At 35.5% G+C, this 19,623-nt stretch overlaps 1 protein-coding gene and 1 pseudogene across 4 annotated transcripts in view; one reads left to right on the forward strand and one right to left on the reverse strand.

The window, feature by feature from the left end:
* Positions 1-10,526, reverse strand: part of LOC134380067 (5-azacytidine-induced protein 2-like) — a 56,193-nt pseudogene extending 45,667 nt beyond the window's left edge.
* UMAD1 (UBAP1-MVB12-associated (UMA) domain containing 1) overlaps positions 1-19,623 on the forward strand; it is a 266,139-nt gene that overhangs the window by 153,709 nt on the left and 92,807 nt on the right. The window lies entirely within an intron of this gene.

A 19,623-nucleotide genomic window follows, 5' to 3' on the forward strand; every position in this document is an offset into this window, starting at 1 on the left:
AGTCTGGTACTGACTAGCTCAGCATGAGCTCCAAGGCAGACCTAACAGCCTCCAGTCCTGCAGCAGTCTCAGCCTTCTCAAGTGTAAGGTGTTATCAGTGTTATTTAGGATGACTGGCCTTTGTCCATGTACAACTGCACAAGAAAGATTCCACAAAAATTTACATCAGTTGTCCTGCAATACATTGTTGGCTACAGTTCCTACCTGTACCTGCTTATGTTTTCAAAAACAGGTCAGTCCAGAAGGTCTTAAGGATCTTAAAGAGCCTGTCCTCATAAAATGTGACTAGGATTTAGATGGAGGATTTCTACTTGAAGTAATCATAATAAACTGTATGAGGGGACTTCAGAAAGTTTGTGGAATAATGGAATTAAAAGATAAAAAATTTAAACTTTATTTCTCAACATAATCTCCATCAAGTTCAAGGCACTTTTGCAAGTGATGATACCAGCCAGTTAGTCTACCCTCAGAGAATTGAGATTTTTGGAAAGTTAACCATATCAATGCAGTCTTTTTTATATTATTAACTAAAAAAAAAGGGGGGGTTCTCTTAAAGATTCTTTAACATTAGGAAACATGAAGTCAGAATTAGCCAAATCAGGACTATAAGGTGGATACCTAATGATTTTCCATCAAAATCCTTACAAAATTGCCCTTGTTTGATGAGAGGAATGAGCAGGAGCATTATCGTGGTGGAGAACGATTCTCTCATGAAGCTTTCTCGGCATTTTTCTGCTGAAGCTTTAGCTAACTTTCTCAAAAAAAATTCTCATAATAAGCAGATGTTACTGTTCTTTGGCCCTTCAGAAAGTCAGCAAACAAAATGCATTGAGCATCCGAAAAGACTGTTGTCATGACCTTTGCTTTTGACTGATCTGCTTTGCTTTGACTGGACCACTTCTGCCTCTTGATAGCCATTGCTTTGATTGTGGTTTGTCTTCAGGATGGTACTGGTGAAGCCATATTCCATCTCCTGTTACAATTCTTCAAAGAAATGCTTCAGGATCTTGATCCCACTTGCTTAAAATGGCCATTGAAAACTTTGCTCTTGTGTGCAGCTGAGCTGGGCACAATAATTTTGGCACCCATGGAGGAGAAAGTTTGCTCAACTGTAATTTTTCAGTCAGTATTGTGTAAGCTGAACCAATTGAGATATCTGTGGTGTTGGCTATTGTTTCTGCTGTTAATTGTCCGTCCTCTTCAATTAGGGTACAAACAAAATTAATTTTTTCCTTGCAAATTGATGTGGATGATCTGCCCTATAGGCTTCTGCCCTGTAGGCTTCATCTTCAACTTCATCTCATCCCTTCTTAAAACAAGTTATCCATCTGTAAACTGTGATTTTTTTTAGGGCTTTGTTCCCATAAACTTTTCATTAAGCATTAAAGATTTCATGATTCTTCCACCCAAGCTTCACCATAAATTTGAGGTCTGTTTTAGCCTCAATTGTAGCAGAATTCATGTTGCTTTAGTTTGAACTTTTTCCAAATCTAGTTGAATGCCTCAAACTAGAACCTGTTCATACATGTTATAACAAGTTAGTATGAGTTTATTTTGGTGCAAAGAATTTTTGAAATCCATGCACAGCTTTTTTATAATATGCATTTTCCATGAACTTTTTGAACACTGTTCTTATTCAGACGTCCATATTCTCTGCCTGGCTAAATGGAGTCAGTCTAATGATCATACTTTATCAGACTAAATTTTTAAACTGATTTCCTTACCTGTGCATATGAAATCCTAAAGACTGGGGGGAAAAAAAAAGATTATAATAGAGCAGCTTTGCCAATAAGTAGTAAAATTTACTTGTCTGTTTTTCTCCCAGGTACGTATGTGGTTAATTCAATCAATTTTGAAAAATATATTTTACTACAAGTTATTGCTTATCTACCAAGCATGCCCAATGACATACTATTTGTTACAAATATCTGCAGGCCAACAATTTATATTAGGAAGTAAAGCTTTTACTGTTTAACATTAAAGGTCATCTGATTAATAAACTGATATTGCCTCAGGTTTGAAACCTGTGAATAAAATAGGTCCTCATGTAGTTTAGAAACAGCACTTCAGCTGCAAGTCCAGAAAATACTTGCTGTTACTCACATAATAAAAGAACCCCTAAAGCCTTATAATTTATATATTCATGACTGCTTCTTGTTGAATTTATTCATCTAAATGGTACAGGTGTTGTTTGGGTTTAAAACATGCAGTTCTTTTAGGCAATCTACAGGTTCTCCAATATGCTTAATTTTTTCCTTTCTTATATTGTGAGCTGGTTAGTGTTGAGGATAAACTCATCACTTCATTTAGAGCTCAAAGATGTGATTGCTTTAAAAACTTACTTAGTATTTTTTATTACTTAAATATATGTGTGATTTCTTATAAATGTGTATTTGATCATTTATCTAAGATTATTCAAACCATATTTTTTATTAGTTTAAAAATACGAAGATCCTGCCATGTTCTAGGCACAGGTCTAGATATTGGTGACCATTGGTGAACACAACAAAAGTCCTTGCCTTCATGGAAGCTTATGGTTTAGTGGAATTTGTATTCTGGTGGATTTTATAGGTATTCTTGCCTATTCTACTTTCATAGAACCTCCAGAGTGATGAAATCTAGGCAAATGTTTCGAGTTCTATCTCTTAAAAATCCTTTCACTTGAAAAAGATGGCACGAATATGTTGCTTCAAAGATGATCATTACTACTTATTGTGAATAGTGAACAATCCAAGAAATTAAGCTCTTAACCAAAAGTAGGATTAAACAATCTACATTGCTAAGCATGCTTATTTTAGGTTTCAACTCTAAAGTAGTAGTAGCTGGAAGGCAGCATTTTCATACAGTTTAATAAGAGGATAAACATTTTTCCAGGAGATCATCAGTGGCTAATACGGATTCTACAGTACAGTACTCAGCTCCAGATCATAATAGCAACACTAACCACTACCACCTCACAATGATAACAGTTTATACTTAGGGGTCAAGTACTGCTTTTAAGAGATTTACGTGTATTTACTAGTTTGATCCTCAAAATAATTCTTTGAGATGGATACTATTTTAATACCTCTGTATGACAGACAAAGGAGCTGAGACTAAGTAACTTGCCCAAGGTTACAAAGCTAGTAAGAGGCAAGGCCAAGATGAGATCCCACGCTATTTGGCATTCAGCCTCTATGCTCTACCACCTCTCATACTCAAATATATGAGGGTACTTTAAAAAGTTCATGGAAAGATTCATATCTTTTAAATCTGTTTTTCCATAAACTTTTTGAAGTACGCTCGTATGCTTTCTTGTTTTGTCATGTTCTAGTAATTTGCTGTCAGCTATGTAAATATTAATTTGTGTAGCATACATGTGGTATTCTGTGAAAGTGAACATGCTGGCTTTTTTATTATGATTTTTTTCCTTATTCATAACTATCCTATCTTAGAAAGGCTTTTTTTTTAAATTGTAATTCCAGCACTTAATAACCTGGAAATTTATTTGTTTTGGTTCTTAATTTTGTTTGCTTACTTGTTTGTTAATTAATATTTTTATTTTTTCTGTATACCTTGTACCCTGGCAGATTTATCAAATTTAAAGTAAAAATTTGACCAAAACTCATTGCTTAAACATTTTATTTTTCTGTACCTCTGAAAAATAATGGAAAGAGAAAAGCAGCCATAAAGAGAATGAGCACAATTTCACCAAGCTCACATTTTGAGAGGGTTTCCTCTTTTCTCACTGCAATCAAAGAGAAGGATATTTTGGCTTGCTTCCCTCTCATTGGGCTTCGTGCTAGAGCGGTGTTTCTGAACTGCACATGCTGTGCTCTCACACGGCTATGCTGTTTGCTTCCTGTACCACATTCCTGGACCCTGCTGCCCTGCTGCCTGGGTATTTTTGTTCATCCCCCAAGGTTGAACTGATGTCAGCTTCTCTGACCAGGCTTGGGAGCTGCTGGACTGGAGAAGTTGCTGCCTTCATGGTGCCTACTTCATTTTGTTTGCTTGTTTGTTTATTAATTCAACTCCTGGAGGACAAGTTTTGGAGTTTCTTTCTCCTTTTTCTTTCACTGCTAAATCCTCAGCATCCAAAACAATGCCAGGTATATGAGTGGTCTTCAAAAAGTTCGTGGAAAGATTGATGTTATCTTTCAATTCTATTTTTCCATGAACTTTTTGAAGTACCCTAGTACATACCTATATTATAGCACTTCCTGTATTGTATTTAATAATTTCATACATGTTTTTCTCCTTACCCAGACTGTAAGTTTCTCACTTATTCATCTTTGTTTTTCCCTCAATGTCTATAACATATTAGGTAATCAGTAAATGTTTATTGAATTAATGAACGAATGACTAATTAATACCTTTACATATCTGTGGTACTGGATGGAGATAATTAAAAGGAGTGGGCGAGAATGAGTAGTGCCTACAAGTGCATTGTGAATTTCTGAACTCTGAGTTAAGAAAGGAAGAGCAGAAACACCAAGACAAGATGTCCCCTCTCATTCATCTGTCCTGAAGTTGTGTTTTTGTGTGTCTGTAATTTGCACATTTGGGCATACCACTCAGACTGAATACCAGGTACGCATTTCTCTAAGGTCACACGGTAAGGGAAGTAGTTCTAGAGATAGGCTCCTTCGTGAAAACTCCGTAAATCTGCTTCTGTCTCTTGGGGAGACTGAATCGGCTTTAACTTCCATGAAAATATAAAAAACAAGTGCCGTTTAATATTTTTGTTTGTTTGTTTTTAAGTCATAGCGAACTTTAGAGGATCATATTTCTAGATTGAATTGGTTATGGAAACCAGGACCTCTGGAATAATTGTATGACTTTATTACACACTGGGGGCGAGGGATACTTGAAGATTCCCAGTATTCCCTCCTCTTCATATGCCTTAGAGAACCTCCTTCACTCGCAGGATGGGTTTTTGCTACATGTCATATGATTCCTTCCCCAAGCAAAAGCATGTAGAGTGCCTACTGTGTACCCAGCTTACTGACGTGGTGGCCTGCTAACCCAGGCCAATCAAATTTATTTTGGAGTGTTTCTTTTTGAAGTATTCCATAGAGTGGAGTAAGGTAAAGGGAAGTAGAGGGAGAGAGGGAAGCGCATTTATGTAGAGGAAACAGTATATCCTAAGACAGAGTCCTGACAGCATGGTATGTTCTGGAAATTGTACAGCATGTTCATTATAGTTGGAACATAGATTCCAGGAGAGCAGTAGGAACTAAATTGCAATTTCCTGGGGGAAACCGAGCTAAATGGACAAAGGTGGGTATTGAGAGCCATTGGTTATTTAAAACCCATTAGCACCATAATCACACTCTTCCCCCTTCTCCTACCCAACACTATTGCAATCAACTTTCATCTTACTGTGCTGATTGACTCTGATACAGATTTATGATTTCTAGCCTTAGTTCAATGTGTAGGATAACTTTCCTCCCTCCTTTAAAAATTTTTTTTCCAGACTTATTCCTAATCAGCTGCTTTTTTCATTATGCGTGGTGACTGTTCCCAACTGGAACCATTTTCAGGAACTCAACCCCCCTGACCCCCTCGTTTTAAAGTAATAATCTATCTCCCTTGTTATTTTTCCAAGGAAATAGATAATATGTGGCATATTCTCCCTCACCTTGCCTCCCCATCACATCCAAACTTACCTTCATTTCCATCCATCCTTACAGTCTTTCTGCTCCAGAGAGAAGTGTGTATCTTTACGAGAGCTGACCTCTCCTCCAGGGCTCTAGAGCCTGCCTTATGCTCTGGGACCTCGCTCTATTTATCATCTACTCTTTATTTCTTCCTTACCACAGACTTTTTCCTTTCAGCTTATGAACATTTTCAAATCTCCCCCAGTCTAAAAGCTCCACTCTTTGACCTTTCTTTTTCCTTGAGATTATTTCCTGTTTCTCCTTATTTAAGTGAGAGAGGTGGTCTAAGTACTTAGAATGATTACCTTGGCTATGATCTTAAGGTGGAAGTCAGAGAAGGCAGAAATTAAAGGAGAAAGGCCAGTTAGGAGGATGTTTAATTGGGGTGGTGGCAATGGAAAGGAGCTGAGAAGTGTGAGAGTCAACAAGGAGTTAAAATTGACCAGACTTTGCAATTGAATGGATATGAGAGTTGAGGGAGAGGGAGAAATCCATGATCATTCCCATGAATTGAGAGAGTGACTACAGAAAGAGGAACAAGTTTTATGGAAGTGTTGAGGTGAACTGCTCTTGGGACGTCCAGTTGGAGAAATCAGGTAGGCAGTTGGGAGTATGGGATGTGTGGTCCATAGCTCAAGAAAAATATTTGTTCCTTAGGAACAGCTCTGGCAGTCAAAGACATCTTGGTATATCTTGAGTTATAGTCTTGGATAAGATCCCCTAGAGATGTAGTGAGAAGAGAATATCCCTGGGAAATAAACATAGGAGATAGAAGAGGAGGAATCTGTGAAGGAGCCTGAGGACAAAAGACCAGAGAGAAAGCAGGCAAATAAGAGGTATACTTGTGAGTATGTGTGTGTGTGTGTGTGTGTGTAGTTTTTGTTAGTTTCTTTCTTTCTTTTTAAGCTCCTTGAGGACAAGGATAGTTGTATTGCCAAGCCTCTAGCAAAACCTGGCAAAATTGTATATGCTCAATAGATATCTATTTACATTGCATTATTGACAGGGTTCAATTAAAACAGAGAGGCATCACTTGATGAGGCTTCCTTTGCCTGAAATTACATATAACTAGGCTTTCTGGAAAGAATGGGTTTGTAAATAAGAGTTTGGAAAGGTAAAGTATCTATAGGAGACAGATGGAAAGGCTGGTTGACCAGCGTGGTTAGGGGGCATAGTCACTGCAGGATGCTATTTTCAATAGAAACCTGTTTGCCAGTTTAGGTAATTTTGATTGCTGTCTTGTGTGAGAAGAGTCATTGGTAGCTTCATGCCAGCAATTTTGCCACTGAAGTGGTGGGTTCACAGATCTGAACATTTTTTTTTTTTTATCTCCATAATATTTGATTGCATTTAAGTTCCATTGCAACACTCCAGTCATGAATTAGAATTAAAAGGCATTCTGAGCTAGACTATATCCACACACACAAAAAATCTTGAGGCCAGGGTTAGAAATTTACAACAATCAAATAATTCATCCAAAGCCACTAAGGACGTAGCTTGGTTTCACATTAGCCATGCTCACTTAGGGTCTCCATGAGCGGGAGTGGAGGGGTAGGCGTGGAGGAGGGTGGCGCCCCAGGAGCTGTGCAAGAGTGAGTATTCATGGGAAGTGTGCAAAGAAAGTGTTGAACTTCTATTTATAAATTATTTTTATCCCATCCTTCACTATTTTTGTATATGTTTTTAAATGTGCACTAGATATTAGTACAGTGCTTCCATGTTTGTAAATAAGTAAATTATATATGATTTATATAAATATGGTGGAGACATGTTCTAACATTTTTAAATTGGTAAGTGTGTGTTTGATTAAAAAAATACTTTGGAGACCTCAGGTTTAAATCGTATTTACCTTTTGAGTGTTGTAGGTAAATTGGGCACATTTAGAAGTTTCTTAAAAAAAATGGTGCCAATCATTTTAGCTATTATCAGATTTCAAGTGTTTTAGTTGCAAAATGCAGATCTTTGACTTGACCTTAATTCCTTACTTTAGATTTTAACGGAGAGTGTTAAAACACAAGTTCAAAACCATTTGTTGAACTTTTTGTGAACATGTTGCAGTTTTCTCATGAACTACCTAATGCTTCTCCACATACGGTATGCTCCTTGCAGTCATCCTTTAGTCACAGGCAGTTTAAGCTCTTAAATAGTATCTTGCTTTAAAAGGTAGGCTGATGGCGTTTCTCTCTTCTGGTACATCTGGTAAGTTAATATATACAGTCTTTGAGTATCCTGCAGGGACCTGTTTTTACATGCATACAGGGACGTTTATGTAGAAATCAAAGGCCATGAATCAGAAGAACACAACTCTTGTTTCCAGTGTACTGGAGGCTTAAAAAAATTGGCTTTGAAAAATTGTAAGTAGTGTGGTTTGTTTTTATTGTGGAACTGATCAGGAAGAACAATTTACAGTCATTGCCATTCTTCACAGCTGAATGGAGGAGAGGTGCCTGCCTTGTGAAATGGAGCAGCTGCACCGGTTTTCTCTGGGCTCACAAAAACATTTGCTTTTTAATCGAAAACTTTAGATGGTTGGGTACAGTTTGTTTTCATGATGGAAATGGTCAGTTTGTGCCTTACCAGACAGCTGTAGAGTAATTAAGAAAAACTGTGTGAAAGTGGATTAAATATAACAGAAGAAGCCTTAAAAAAAAGGGGGGGGGGTTCTCACCTTAAACGTATTCATTTTTTTCTTTAATGCTTAAAAGCAGAAATATTGCTTGTTATAATTCTGATCTGCATGATTTTGCTGTTTCACAATATCATTTAGCTCTAAGAAACATGAGATGGCCTACTACAGAATAATTGCTTGTTTTTGTAACAAGTACAAACCGAAAAGTACAGGTTTTAAGATGATTTAGCTTGTGAGAGATCGGCTTTCAAAATAATGTTTAAAATAAGGAATTGCACAGTTATATTTATGTTAACCTTAGTGCATTAAAAAAGTTAGTGGTATGCTTTTATTGAAAAAAATTTGTGAGGCTGCTTTTTAGACCCACTTTGTGCACAAGTTGCAACTTTAGGGGAACTTAAGTGTTAGGGTATTATCTTTTTTTTTAATACCAGAAACTATGAGAGGTAAAAATTACATTTTTCTTGATGAAGTTTTAGATCAACTAGTTAAATAATAATGAAATAAGCTGGGAAACTATTGATTTGTTGTAGTTAAATGTACAACAGTAGGCTGTCAATTGACTTTGAAAAGCATACACTTATTTTATGCAGGAGACTTTGATATAAGAACAGAAATGCCTTAATTTGCACCACAGTCTACAGTAGTGAAATAACTGTTTCAATGTCAGAGGGAGCTGAATTAAAAGCAAAAATCGAAAAACTGTTGGGTTCACAAATAACCAAGATTCACACTAGACACTCATCCATTGTAAGTGTTTATACTGATTGCCCAATACAATAAAAAACAGAATTTTCATCCAAGGCATAATTAAGATACCAGCTTCAATTTTGCTTTAAGACTTTATCATGTGTTGATGATTTTCTAGAGGAGACTCTTAGGCTTATATTTAAGTTAGGGGAATTTGAAAGCTGGATGAAGGGAGATGACTGGGGAGTTGCAGCCCAAATTCTCTGGCTGTTTCCAGTCTTGCAGCCCTTGCCTGTGGGAGGTATTATGGGAGGAGGACTGTACATTGGATTTGATGTTTTAGAGAGAAACACTGGCTGCCATTTCCCTCTGGTTCTCTGGTGGCTCCTCTCTCCATCTTATTCCTTTTGAGTTTCCTCATCACAGACCCCCCAAAAAACACTGATTCTCAGACCTTAGTTTATATTAAATGGCAATTTACGGCTGCGGCTTGATAGTTGGTTCTTTTTCTGTTTGCAGACTAAGCCTTCATGTCAAAATCTTCCCATTTCTCCGAGGAGCTCTGCAGACTTAGCTGCAGTTCTGTGACTTCTCCACAGACTCCTGCATCTGTACAGCATGAGCAAGGTTGTTTAGAAAGGCAAATGGAGCAGCTTATGGGGTGGATTGGAAAGGAAAAATAGCAGCTAAGAAACAGGCCAGGTTTTAAGGTAAGAACAGCAATGAAGAACATTGAAGACAGCAGCATGGTTCAATGAGGGAATTACTGGAAATTTTAATTACTGCTAGAATTAGAATTGAAAGATCTGGATTCAAGTCCCAGCTAGCCAAGCATTCTGGGAAAGTCTCTCAGCTTCTGTTTCTTCATGTATAGTGTGGAACCTGTTCTACATACTCAACAGGTTTTGAGTCTTAAAAACAACAGAAAGAGAGAGTGAGAATATAAAAGTTTTGTGAGGTAGGTGGTATAGTTACGGAACCTACTGTGTAGTTATGGAACCACTTGGCCCATTTGTGTCTTTTTTTTAGAACTCTTGGCAGCCAAGGAACAAATGCAACAAATATTAAATTTTACAAGCATAGATTCTTTGTCTATGAGTGCTCTCAAAACTCCTTCATAATCCCATTATTTATCTATATTTGATTCCCAGCCCACCACTTTCCTATACCACCAATTCCAAACCCTTTCACCCTTCTCATGCCCCAGCCCCAGTTTCTCTTTCTTCGTCTCAGTAGAAAAACTCCTCACCAACTTTGACAGGAAGGTTGAGAAAGACCTGGCTACCTTCTCAAAATGTCTTTCTTCACCCAGTTTCCTTCTCACTTTCTGTCTCCTCCTTGCGAAAGGTGAAGTGTGTTCTTGACACGTTCTCATCTTACCTCATCTCCAATCTTGTTTCATCAATTATTTCATGTCTTTCTGTCATTCTTTGAATCTCCTCTACTTGTTCCTTCTGCATAGGCGAGAAGCCCTCTTTGAGTTCACTGTAATATGTGTTTCTTTCATTTTCATTGACAAAATTCTCTAACGAGTGCTTTGAGCTCTCTCTTTCTTCACCTTCCATGTTTTCTTTTGATCCATTTCAATCTGGCTTCTGTCTGTTTCATTTTATTGAAATTCCCGTCTCAAAGGCTACCACTGGCCTCGTTGTCAAACCAAGTGACTATTGCTGTGTTCTTGCTTCCATTGGTCTCCATGCACACACTGACAGTCTAAAAGCTCCCCTAGTCAAAACCCTCTCCCTCTTGGCATCTGTGTGTCAGTAGATTGTTTGTTCTCTTCCAGCTCTGTCCCTAACTTCTCCTTCCCTTAGCCCCTGAGAGTAGATGTTCCTTAGGATTCGGTCCAAGGCTCACATAGTATACAAAATTTAACTCAAATTGGGTAATACACCTAAGTATAAAATCTAAATCTATAAAACTGATAAATAAAAACATAGAAGAAAATCTCTGCGGCTTTGTAGTACACAAAGATTTCTTAGATGCACCATAAAAAGCATGAGCCATAAAAGAAAAAATTGATAAGTTGGACTTTATCAAAATTAAAAATTTATTCTTAGACATTCTTAAGAAAATGAAAAAAGCCTCAGATTGGGAGAAAATGTTTGCAAAATGTTATCTGTATAAAAATGTATCTGATAAAATGACTTGTATCCAGAATATAAAGAACTCTCAAACCTCAATAATAAGAAAACAGGCCAGTTTTTAAAAAAGGACAAAAGATTTGAATAGACACTTTAATCAAAGAAGATATAAAGATGGCAAATAAGCACATGAAAAGATGCTCAACTTCATTAGTTACTAGGTAAATGTAAATTAATCCCATAATGCAAAACTACCATATCCTGTAGAATGGCTAAAATTACAGAGAGACTGACCATACCAAATGTTAGTGAGAATGTGCTAAATATATGTGTGCATATATATTTTGTTATTTTTAATTACACTTTTAATTTTGAGATAGTTACAGATTAGCTTATAGATTTGCTTGCAGTTTTAAGAAATAATATAGTAAAATCCCATGTACCCTTTATCCAGTCCCCCAATGGTAACATCTCACAAGACTGTAGTACCATATCACAATGAGGATGTTAATGTTGATACAGTCAAGATACAGAATATTTCCATCACCGTGAGGCTCCCTTATGTTGCCCTGTTATGGTTACCCCCACATCCCTACCACCCTCACCCTCTCCTTAACCCCTGGGAATCATTAGTCTGGAATTTTCATATATTACTGATTGGAATATAAAATGGTGCAGCCATTTTGGAAGTTTGGCAGTTTTTAAAAATGGTAAACGTATACCTACCATATGATTCATCCTTTCCACTCCTAGGTATTTACCCAGGAGAAATGAAAGAATGTGCTGAATGATTCCATATTTATAAAAATCTGGAGAATGCAAGAACTGTCCTGATGGAAAGCAAAGTGGTTACTTGGGGATGACTGTGGGGTAGGACGAATGGATTGCAAAGTAACACAAAGAAACTCTTGGGGGTTATAGATATATTCCTTCTGTTGGTTGTGATGATGCCTTTACAAATGTATAAAAACTGATTGAATCTGATACTTGAAAATGTGCATTTTATTATACATTAATTGTACCACAATAAAACTATAAACAATTTATAGAACTGCACACTGAAAAGGATATATTTCACAATTAAGTAAATTATCCCTCAGTAAACCTGACTTTTTTAAAAAAGCATATGGGAAAATGAAATATGGGGATTTAGGTTGCAAAAAAGAATTATTAAAATCCAATTTCAAAGTATTATATACTGTGTGATTTCATTTATATAATATTCTCAGATGACTAAGTTATAGAGATAGAGAACAGATTAGTAATTGCCAGGGTTAGGGATGTTAACCATGAGGAAAGCTAGTTGAAGGGTACAGGGGAATTTTCAGTACTATTTTTGCATCTATACAATATATAACTGATGAATCTATAATCATCTCAAAATAAGTTTCTTTTTTAAAAAACCTTTGCTAGTAACTTCGTTCAGTAACAGTCTAACCCTGATCCAGCTGTGAAGCTTCCTTGCCTGTTAATGAAAGCCTTTGCTTTCTCCTTATTAAAAGACCTAAAAATAGAGCTCTGAGACCCTTTATCTTTCCTGAGGGAGACATTGCAAAAAATGTCTTATCTACTATCAGTGTTATACTACATTGGGCCTCACAGTTATTGCAGCTTTAATGTTACAAGATTGTATGTCTCATGCAAAATTAGATTCATTGAAAAGGCTGACTTTTTGTACACATGATAAGTAGGTTGGTTGGCTCATTCTACACAGAGTCAACCAACCCTTGTTTTTGCCTCACTGGTCACACGTGTGTGTGTGTGTGTGTGTGTGTGTGTGTGAGAGAGAGAGAGAGAGAGAGAGAGAGAGAGAGAGAATATGACAAAATTTTAACAATTGTGAATATATTATGTTTAGGTGAACAATCTAGGGTGTTCATTGTACTATTCTTTCAAATTTTCTTTAGGTTAAAAATTTTTTCTAAATAAGTTGAGAGAAAACATATTCTTTGCTGATATTATTTAATTTGGGGCTGCTGCCTCATTACCTATTATGTTCTTGTTTTTTGTTTTGATGTTTTTAGGTCTGAAGGCATCTTAGAAACTCTGCCCCCAGATAAAAATAATAAATTGTGATAGCAGTTTACACTTATTAAGGGTTTCCTGTGTGCCGCAAGTTAGGCATTTTATATGGGTGATCTCATTTAAGACTTTTATCAACCTGTTATTATCTTCATCACTTTTCAGATGGGACCACTCAAGCACAGCAAGGTTAAATAACTTGCCTAAAATCACACAGCTAACATAAGTTTGTCACCAGAACTATCATCGTACTTCACCTAGGCTTCATTTGACCTGGTCTTTATTTTGGCCTGAAGTATTTTGAAGTGACAGGTTATCTTCTGGCTTAAACTTTTAAGACAATTAACCTAATCCAGGTATTATGATAATTTGAAGGCCTCATGAAAGAGTACAAATTGATATAAATGGAAGAGAAAATTGACAAGTTTCTTGACACATGAATTTGCACAGCTCTAGGAAGGAGAACTGCTTTGTTAACATTAGTAGTCAAAACTTGCCTGTCCCTTTCCTCAGTTTGCTTCTTTTTTATACACTTACCACCTTGCTAAGGGGCATTATTGCTCATTTTCTGTATATTTCCTGTATCTTTCCCTCTTTGTTGACTCTTTTCCATTAGAACTTAAAACAGATTCAAATTTTCATCTTATAACCATTGCTCCACATCCCCTCTAGCCACTTCCATCTCTCTTCTTGAAATGAAGCTTTCCTAACAAATGACTCTTATAAGAAAGCATAGGGGTATTTTCTTCATCTCCCACTAACTCCTCTAATCCTCTCACCCATCCCCCAACAAATGCCCCCAACTACCTGTTTTCCTTCTTGCAATTTTTCTATGCTATTCTTCTACTTACAAAATTGGGACTTTATTTTATGTACAATTTTATAATTTGATTTTTTCTACTTTAATTTTAAGGACTTTTTTTATGTCATTAATTTTTTAACATTTTTATTGATGAAAATCGTCCATACAGAAGTATGCACAAATAAGTTCACTCTTCACAAAATGTCATTAGCATCTAAATCAAGAAACCGAAAGTACAGAATCCTAGAATATCTTCCCAACCCAGTCCTTTTAGCCCCCTTCATCCAACTTTCTGATTTCTAACAGCATAGATTGTTTTATGTGTATGAAATTATGTAAATAGATCATACAGTGTGTACTTTTTTGTGTCTGGCTTCTTTTACTAAAAATTGTGGTTTGTGAGATTTCTCCATATTGTTCCATGCAGTTATAGTTCATTATTCTCATTGTTAAATAATATTGTATTTTGTGAGTGTACATTCATTTTTAAACATAATGTTAATGGCTATATAATAATCCTGTAATGAACATCTTTGTGTAAATACTTAAATTTCTGATTGACTGTTTCTTAGAATAAATTCAAGAAGTGGATTTATTGGCTAAAAGGTTATCAAGTATTCAAAAGTTCTTGATACATATTGCCAAATTGCTTTCTAGAAAGCTTATGCTAGTTTGCTTTCCTGCTAGTACAGTACCTGACACATAAGTGTTCAGTAAAATTTTATTGACATGAACTAGATGTACTCAATTCTTTTATATTCTAGAAACCATTTCTGAGTTTTCTGTGTCATTGATCTTCTATTTTCCAGTTATTATTGTTTTAATTAATTTTGATTTAAAAAATTTAATAGTGTATAGGGCACAGCTTCCTCCCCTTTATTCTTTTTCAAAATTATTTGGTTGTTCTTGCTTTTTCTATTTTTTTTTTTTTTCTGGTAGAACTTTAAAATTCATTGCTACATTCTGAAAAATAGTCACTGGGTATTTTTGGACTTTCATTACTGGCATTTCTGTACATTAACGTGGGAAGAATTGACATTTATATGTTTATAATCCTATCCAGAAATTATTCCCTATTTATTCAAATATTTTTATTAAATGCCACTAAGTACGGTTTTATTGGTTTATTACATAGGACTTGTATTTTTAAAAATTTTACTTCTGAATTTTTATATTTTGTGGGGAGTTGGATAATTTCCATTATATTTTAAAATGAGCTTTATGAAAGCTATTGAGTTTTATATATTAATTTTGTATTAATCCTCCTTACTGAGCTCTTATTAATGTTAACAGGCTCTTTTTCCCCATAATGCTTTGGGGTTGGGACTGTTTAATTTCAAAGTTCAGAAAGAGAGACATTGATATCTGGAATAAATAGAAAAACTAACTTGAAAATATTAAAAATAAAAGTACAGAATTCTGATCATTTGCAAAACTTCATTTTTTTTATGCATTGAGGTGTACTCAACTTTGTCAAATACCACCTATTTTTTCTATCCTTACATTTTGAATGAAGAAGCAAGTCACAAAGTTAAATGTAAAATTAATGGTCAAATTTTAAAATGTGGAAATAATCTATCATTATATTAGGCAAAGTAGTTATGATAACCACATCATTTATCATTTACGTTATTCTAAATTTATTTTTTTCCATTCTCTCATTTTTTAAACTTCCTCTTTCTTATCTGTTCTTTATTTTGCTTCTCTCTCTCTCTCTCTCTCTCTCTCTCTCTCTCTCTCTCTCTCTGTTTTTCAGGAATACAGTAGTTTGGAAAGAAATTTTTTAATACTAATGCAACACTTTTAAATTTGATTTATTAATTTCTGTTTTATTCAATTTAAATGGTAGGTTTTTTGTTTAATCCTAAGGATAGGTTTAAGTACCTAGAAACTTGAACCACAAATGTCATCAGAAAGTAATACTTTAATCCTACTTAATCCATATTATTGACCTTCTGTGCCTACTGCAACAACAATAGCAGAATGTCTAGTGTATAATCTCTTGTGTGGACCCACATACTCACTCACAAAGTCTTATCCAGAGATTAATTATCCTCTTTTGAGATGGTAGTTTTGCTGATTTTTAGGAAGAGACTATCTAGGGTCTCATTTAATCCTTGTAAGAGACAGGCTGGTTGCACCCTTCTTGTCTAATTTGTAAAATGAAACTAGGTCAGATCAATTACAAATAGTTGTAACTTGCTCTAAGTGGTCTGGAAGCTATGGCTGATGGTTGTTAAAATACATTTTTCAAAGTCAAAATAAAAATAATTCACTGTCTCTAGTGACACTAGAATTGGAGTATGATAACCAAAGAATCCTATCTTTTGTAGAATAGAAGATACTTATATATATTTTTAAGAAGCCAGATGCAAGGGTTTGTTTCTGTGGGTATTTGTTGAGCTTTGGGGCTGGGAGGTGAGAATCAAAATGGACAGTTAGGACACTGTGTTCCAGATCTCACTTATAAAACGTGTTTGGAAGTGGACATGAGGGACAGTAGCCAAGATAAGTTCAAAGGTTGCTTCTGGTCTTAACTATTAAGATTATTAGCTTAAGAACAAACTATATTGTTGACTGTAGAGGTAAAGTCATTTTTATATTAGAGAAATGTAAAAATGATTCCAGGTCCTTAAAGTAAAATAGAAATGAAACACCAGAGCTGGAAATAATTACAAGAGCATACTTAAAAACTAACAATAAAACTGCTTCAACGGGTGTCCTGTTACATGTAGCAATTCCATTTGTTTTGCAGTGTTAAAAACTGATCAATGTACTTCTGGTCAAGTGAAATGAAACTAGAAGTAGACACTGTACACTGCCTGCTCTAAAGTAAACATTCACAAAAAAGAGGTGGAATAAAAAAGAAATTTAAGATGATAAATGAATTCAGTTTGCTTATGACAGTATGCCATTCTGAAGGTGAATATTGTTTATGAAGAGAATTCTAAGTGAACTGTTTCCTTTTATAATTATGTTGGAAAGACCATCGGTCTTGAACTCCGACAGGTTTTAGTTTGAATATGGCTCTACCACTTAGGAATTTTGTGATGCTTGGAACTTTTTAAACCTCTCTCATTATTTTCTTCAGATGTTAAGCAAAATGAACATAAAATTGTTAAATGAACAAAATGTTCATAAAGTTGTTATAAGTAGATTGTTGTAAGGAACTCGTTCCCTTTCATGAAATTGTCGCAATTTCCTTGAAAAGTAGAAAAAAATATTTGCTTAAAATCTTTTGAGGAAAGGTCCTATAATAGAAAATAAACAAGACCATCCTGGTTACTCATTATCATATCATCTGAATACATTTTTAATTAGTTTCTGCCCTTCTCAGAAATATTCTCTAATTATCTGAACTGTGTTGGAGTTTCTGTTGATTGTGAAACATCCTTGGGAAACTGAGGCTGCTAATTTCCTGTACAGTTATTTACAAGTGTCTGAAGAATCTGATATCAGTCCTTCAGGTTTCAGTAGGTAAAGAGGAAAGAAAGATCCTAAAGAATCAAGTAGTCGTAATATTTAAATAAGAATTGAATCCAGGTATGGTACAAAGTTGTGGTAGATAGAATTACAAATTTTTGAGCAATGGTTTGGGGAATGCAATAAAGACTTTTAAGAACTCATTTAATCACAATGTGGTTTATATACATAATGGAATACTACTCTGCCATTAAAAAGAATGAAATTCTGCCATTCGCAGCAACATGGATCCACTTAGAGAAAATTATGTTAAATGAGTAAGCCAGGCACAGAAAGAGAAATACATGTCCTCACTCATCAGTGGGAGCTAAAAATAAGTAAGTAAATAAATAAAAAGAAAAGAAAGAAAGATACTACAATCACAGTAATTCGTTGAACTTTCAAAAGGAGAAAACGAACTGAGGCTACCAGAGGAGGGGGCGGGGGGTTAGCAAGAAATGGGTAAAGGGCCACAAAAAATGATTACATTGTACAATGATAAATATAGTAATTATCCTGATTTGAGCATCACATATTGCACACAGGTATTGATATTCAACGCTATAGCTCACATATATGTAAAATCAATTATGTTTCAATAAAAAAATTCATTTACTCATTCACTCATTGTTGAATATTTCTTGAGCATTTATTGTTTGTTCCGTTGAAGGGGGTGAGATGGAATGGGGGAAAGTATGCAAGGTAGAGAGACTAGCACACCTGAGAGACAGAACATTTGAGGATCTTAAAGTTGTTTTATGGCTGGAATGTGGAGTTGGAGAGGAAGGGGTGAAAAGGGATGAGTTAATCAGGGGGCAGATCATCCTAGACTTGTAAGCTACGTAAAGGAATTTGCCTTTTATCCTAAGCACAACTGGGGCTATAAAATAGTTGGGGGTGGGGAAAATTCTTACTTTGTGTTAAGAAACAGCAGGGAATGGACTGAAGAAAAGAGACAGGACTAGAGGAAGGGAGAGTGATTCTATGGTTAATTATAGAAATTATAGCAAGAGATGATGGTGGCTGAACTTGAGTAGGGTACGTGGCACTGAAAAGCTGAAAATGGAGGCCAGGACACAAAATGACTGGCTAGCTGGCTGTCCAGATATTGGGAGTGAGGGAGGAAGAGGTACGAGGGAACAGAAAAGTTTGGTGGTACTTTTCTTTCCTAGAGCACCTAGGAGGTGAAGGAGGTAAAAGACTAGTTCAGTTTTGGTTGGTGAGTTAAAGGACCCCATGAGATATATCTATATCTATCAATATATCTTCACTATACCTATCTATATCTATATCATACATATATGTTCTAGCCATACTAATTATTCCTCTCATTTATTCATTTTTGTTTATTTTGAAATAATTTTGAACTTTAAGAAATGTTGCAAAAACAGTACAAAGAGCTTTTTGTTTTTCCAGAATTGTTCAAAATTAGTAATATGATATGTCATTACTTCCAATTACTTTAGTGTGTATTTCCTAAAAGCAAGGACATCTCTTACATCAACCATCAAAATCAGGAAATTAATCATCAAAGCCATGGACCCCATTTATGTTTTGTCCCAGTGATGTTCTTTATAGCAAAAGGATCCAGTTCAGAATCACGTGTTGCATTTATTTGTCATGTCTCTTTAACTCCTTCCATCTGGAACAGTTCCTCAGTGTTTTGTTGACCTTCAATATTTAGACATTTTTGAAGATTACAGGCCAATTATTTTGCAAAATGTCCCTCAAGTTGGGTTTGTTTGACATGTTCTTGCAATTAGATTTAGATTATGATTCAGGAATTTTTGTTGGGAATATCACAGAAACGATATGTTCTTTTCATTGCATCCTATCAGGTGGTGCACAACTCCTGTTTGTTACACTATCAGAGATGTTAGCCATGATCACTACGTAAGGTCATATCTATCAGATCTCTGCACTGTAAAATTATCCATTCTCTTTTTTATGATCAGTATTTGGGGGATGGTGCTTTCAGCTTTCCATTGCCAATGACCCTTCTCAAGTTCAGACTGCCATCACCTCCTGCTGTGATTCCCACAATTGGCAACACAATTAGTCTTCCTTCCTCTAGTCTTGTTCTCTTTCCTTCAGTTCATTTTCCTGCTCTTTCTTAAATACAGATCTGGGCATATGATATTCTTTCTCATTAACCTCTCACCCACTAGTTCTAGCATCTAGTTATGTTTCTTGGCTGAATTAATTATTACTATGTAGTTGCCAGATGGTGATTTTCTAATCTTTTCATTCTTTCTCCATTCATTAGTTGGTATTCCACTACAAGGAAAAGTT

The sequence above is a fragment of the Cynocephalus volans genome, chromosome 6 (genome assembly GCF_027409185.1).
Source record: "Cynocephalus volans isolate mCynVol1 chromosome 6, mCynVol1.pri, whole genome shotgun sequence".
Classification (NCBI taxonomy): domain Eukaryota; kingdom Metazoa; phylum Chordata; class Mammalia; order Dermoptera; family Cynocephalidae; genus Cynocephalus; species Cynocephalus volans.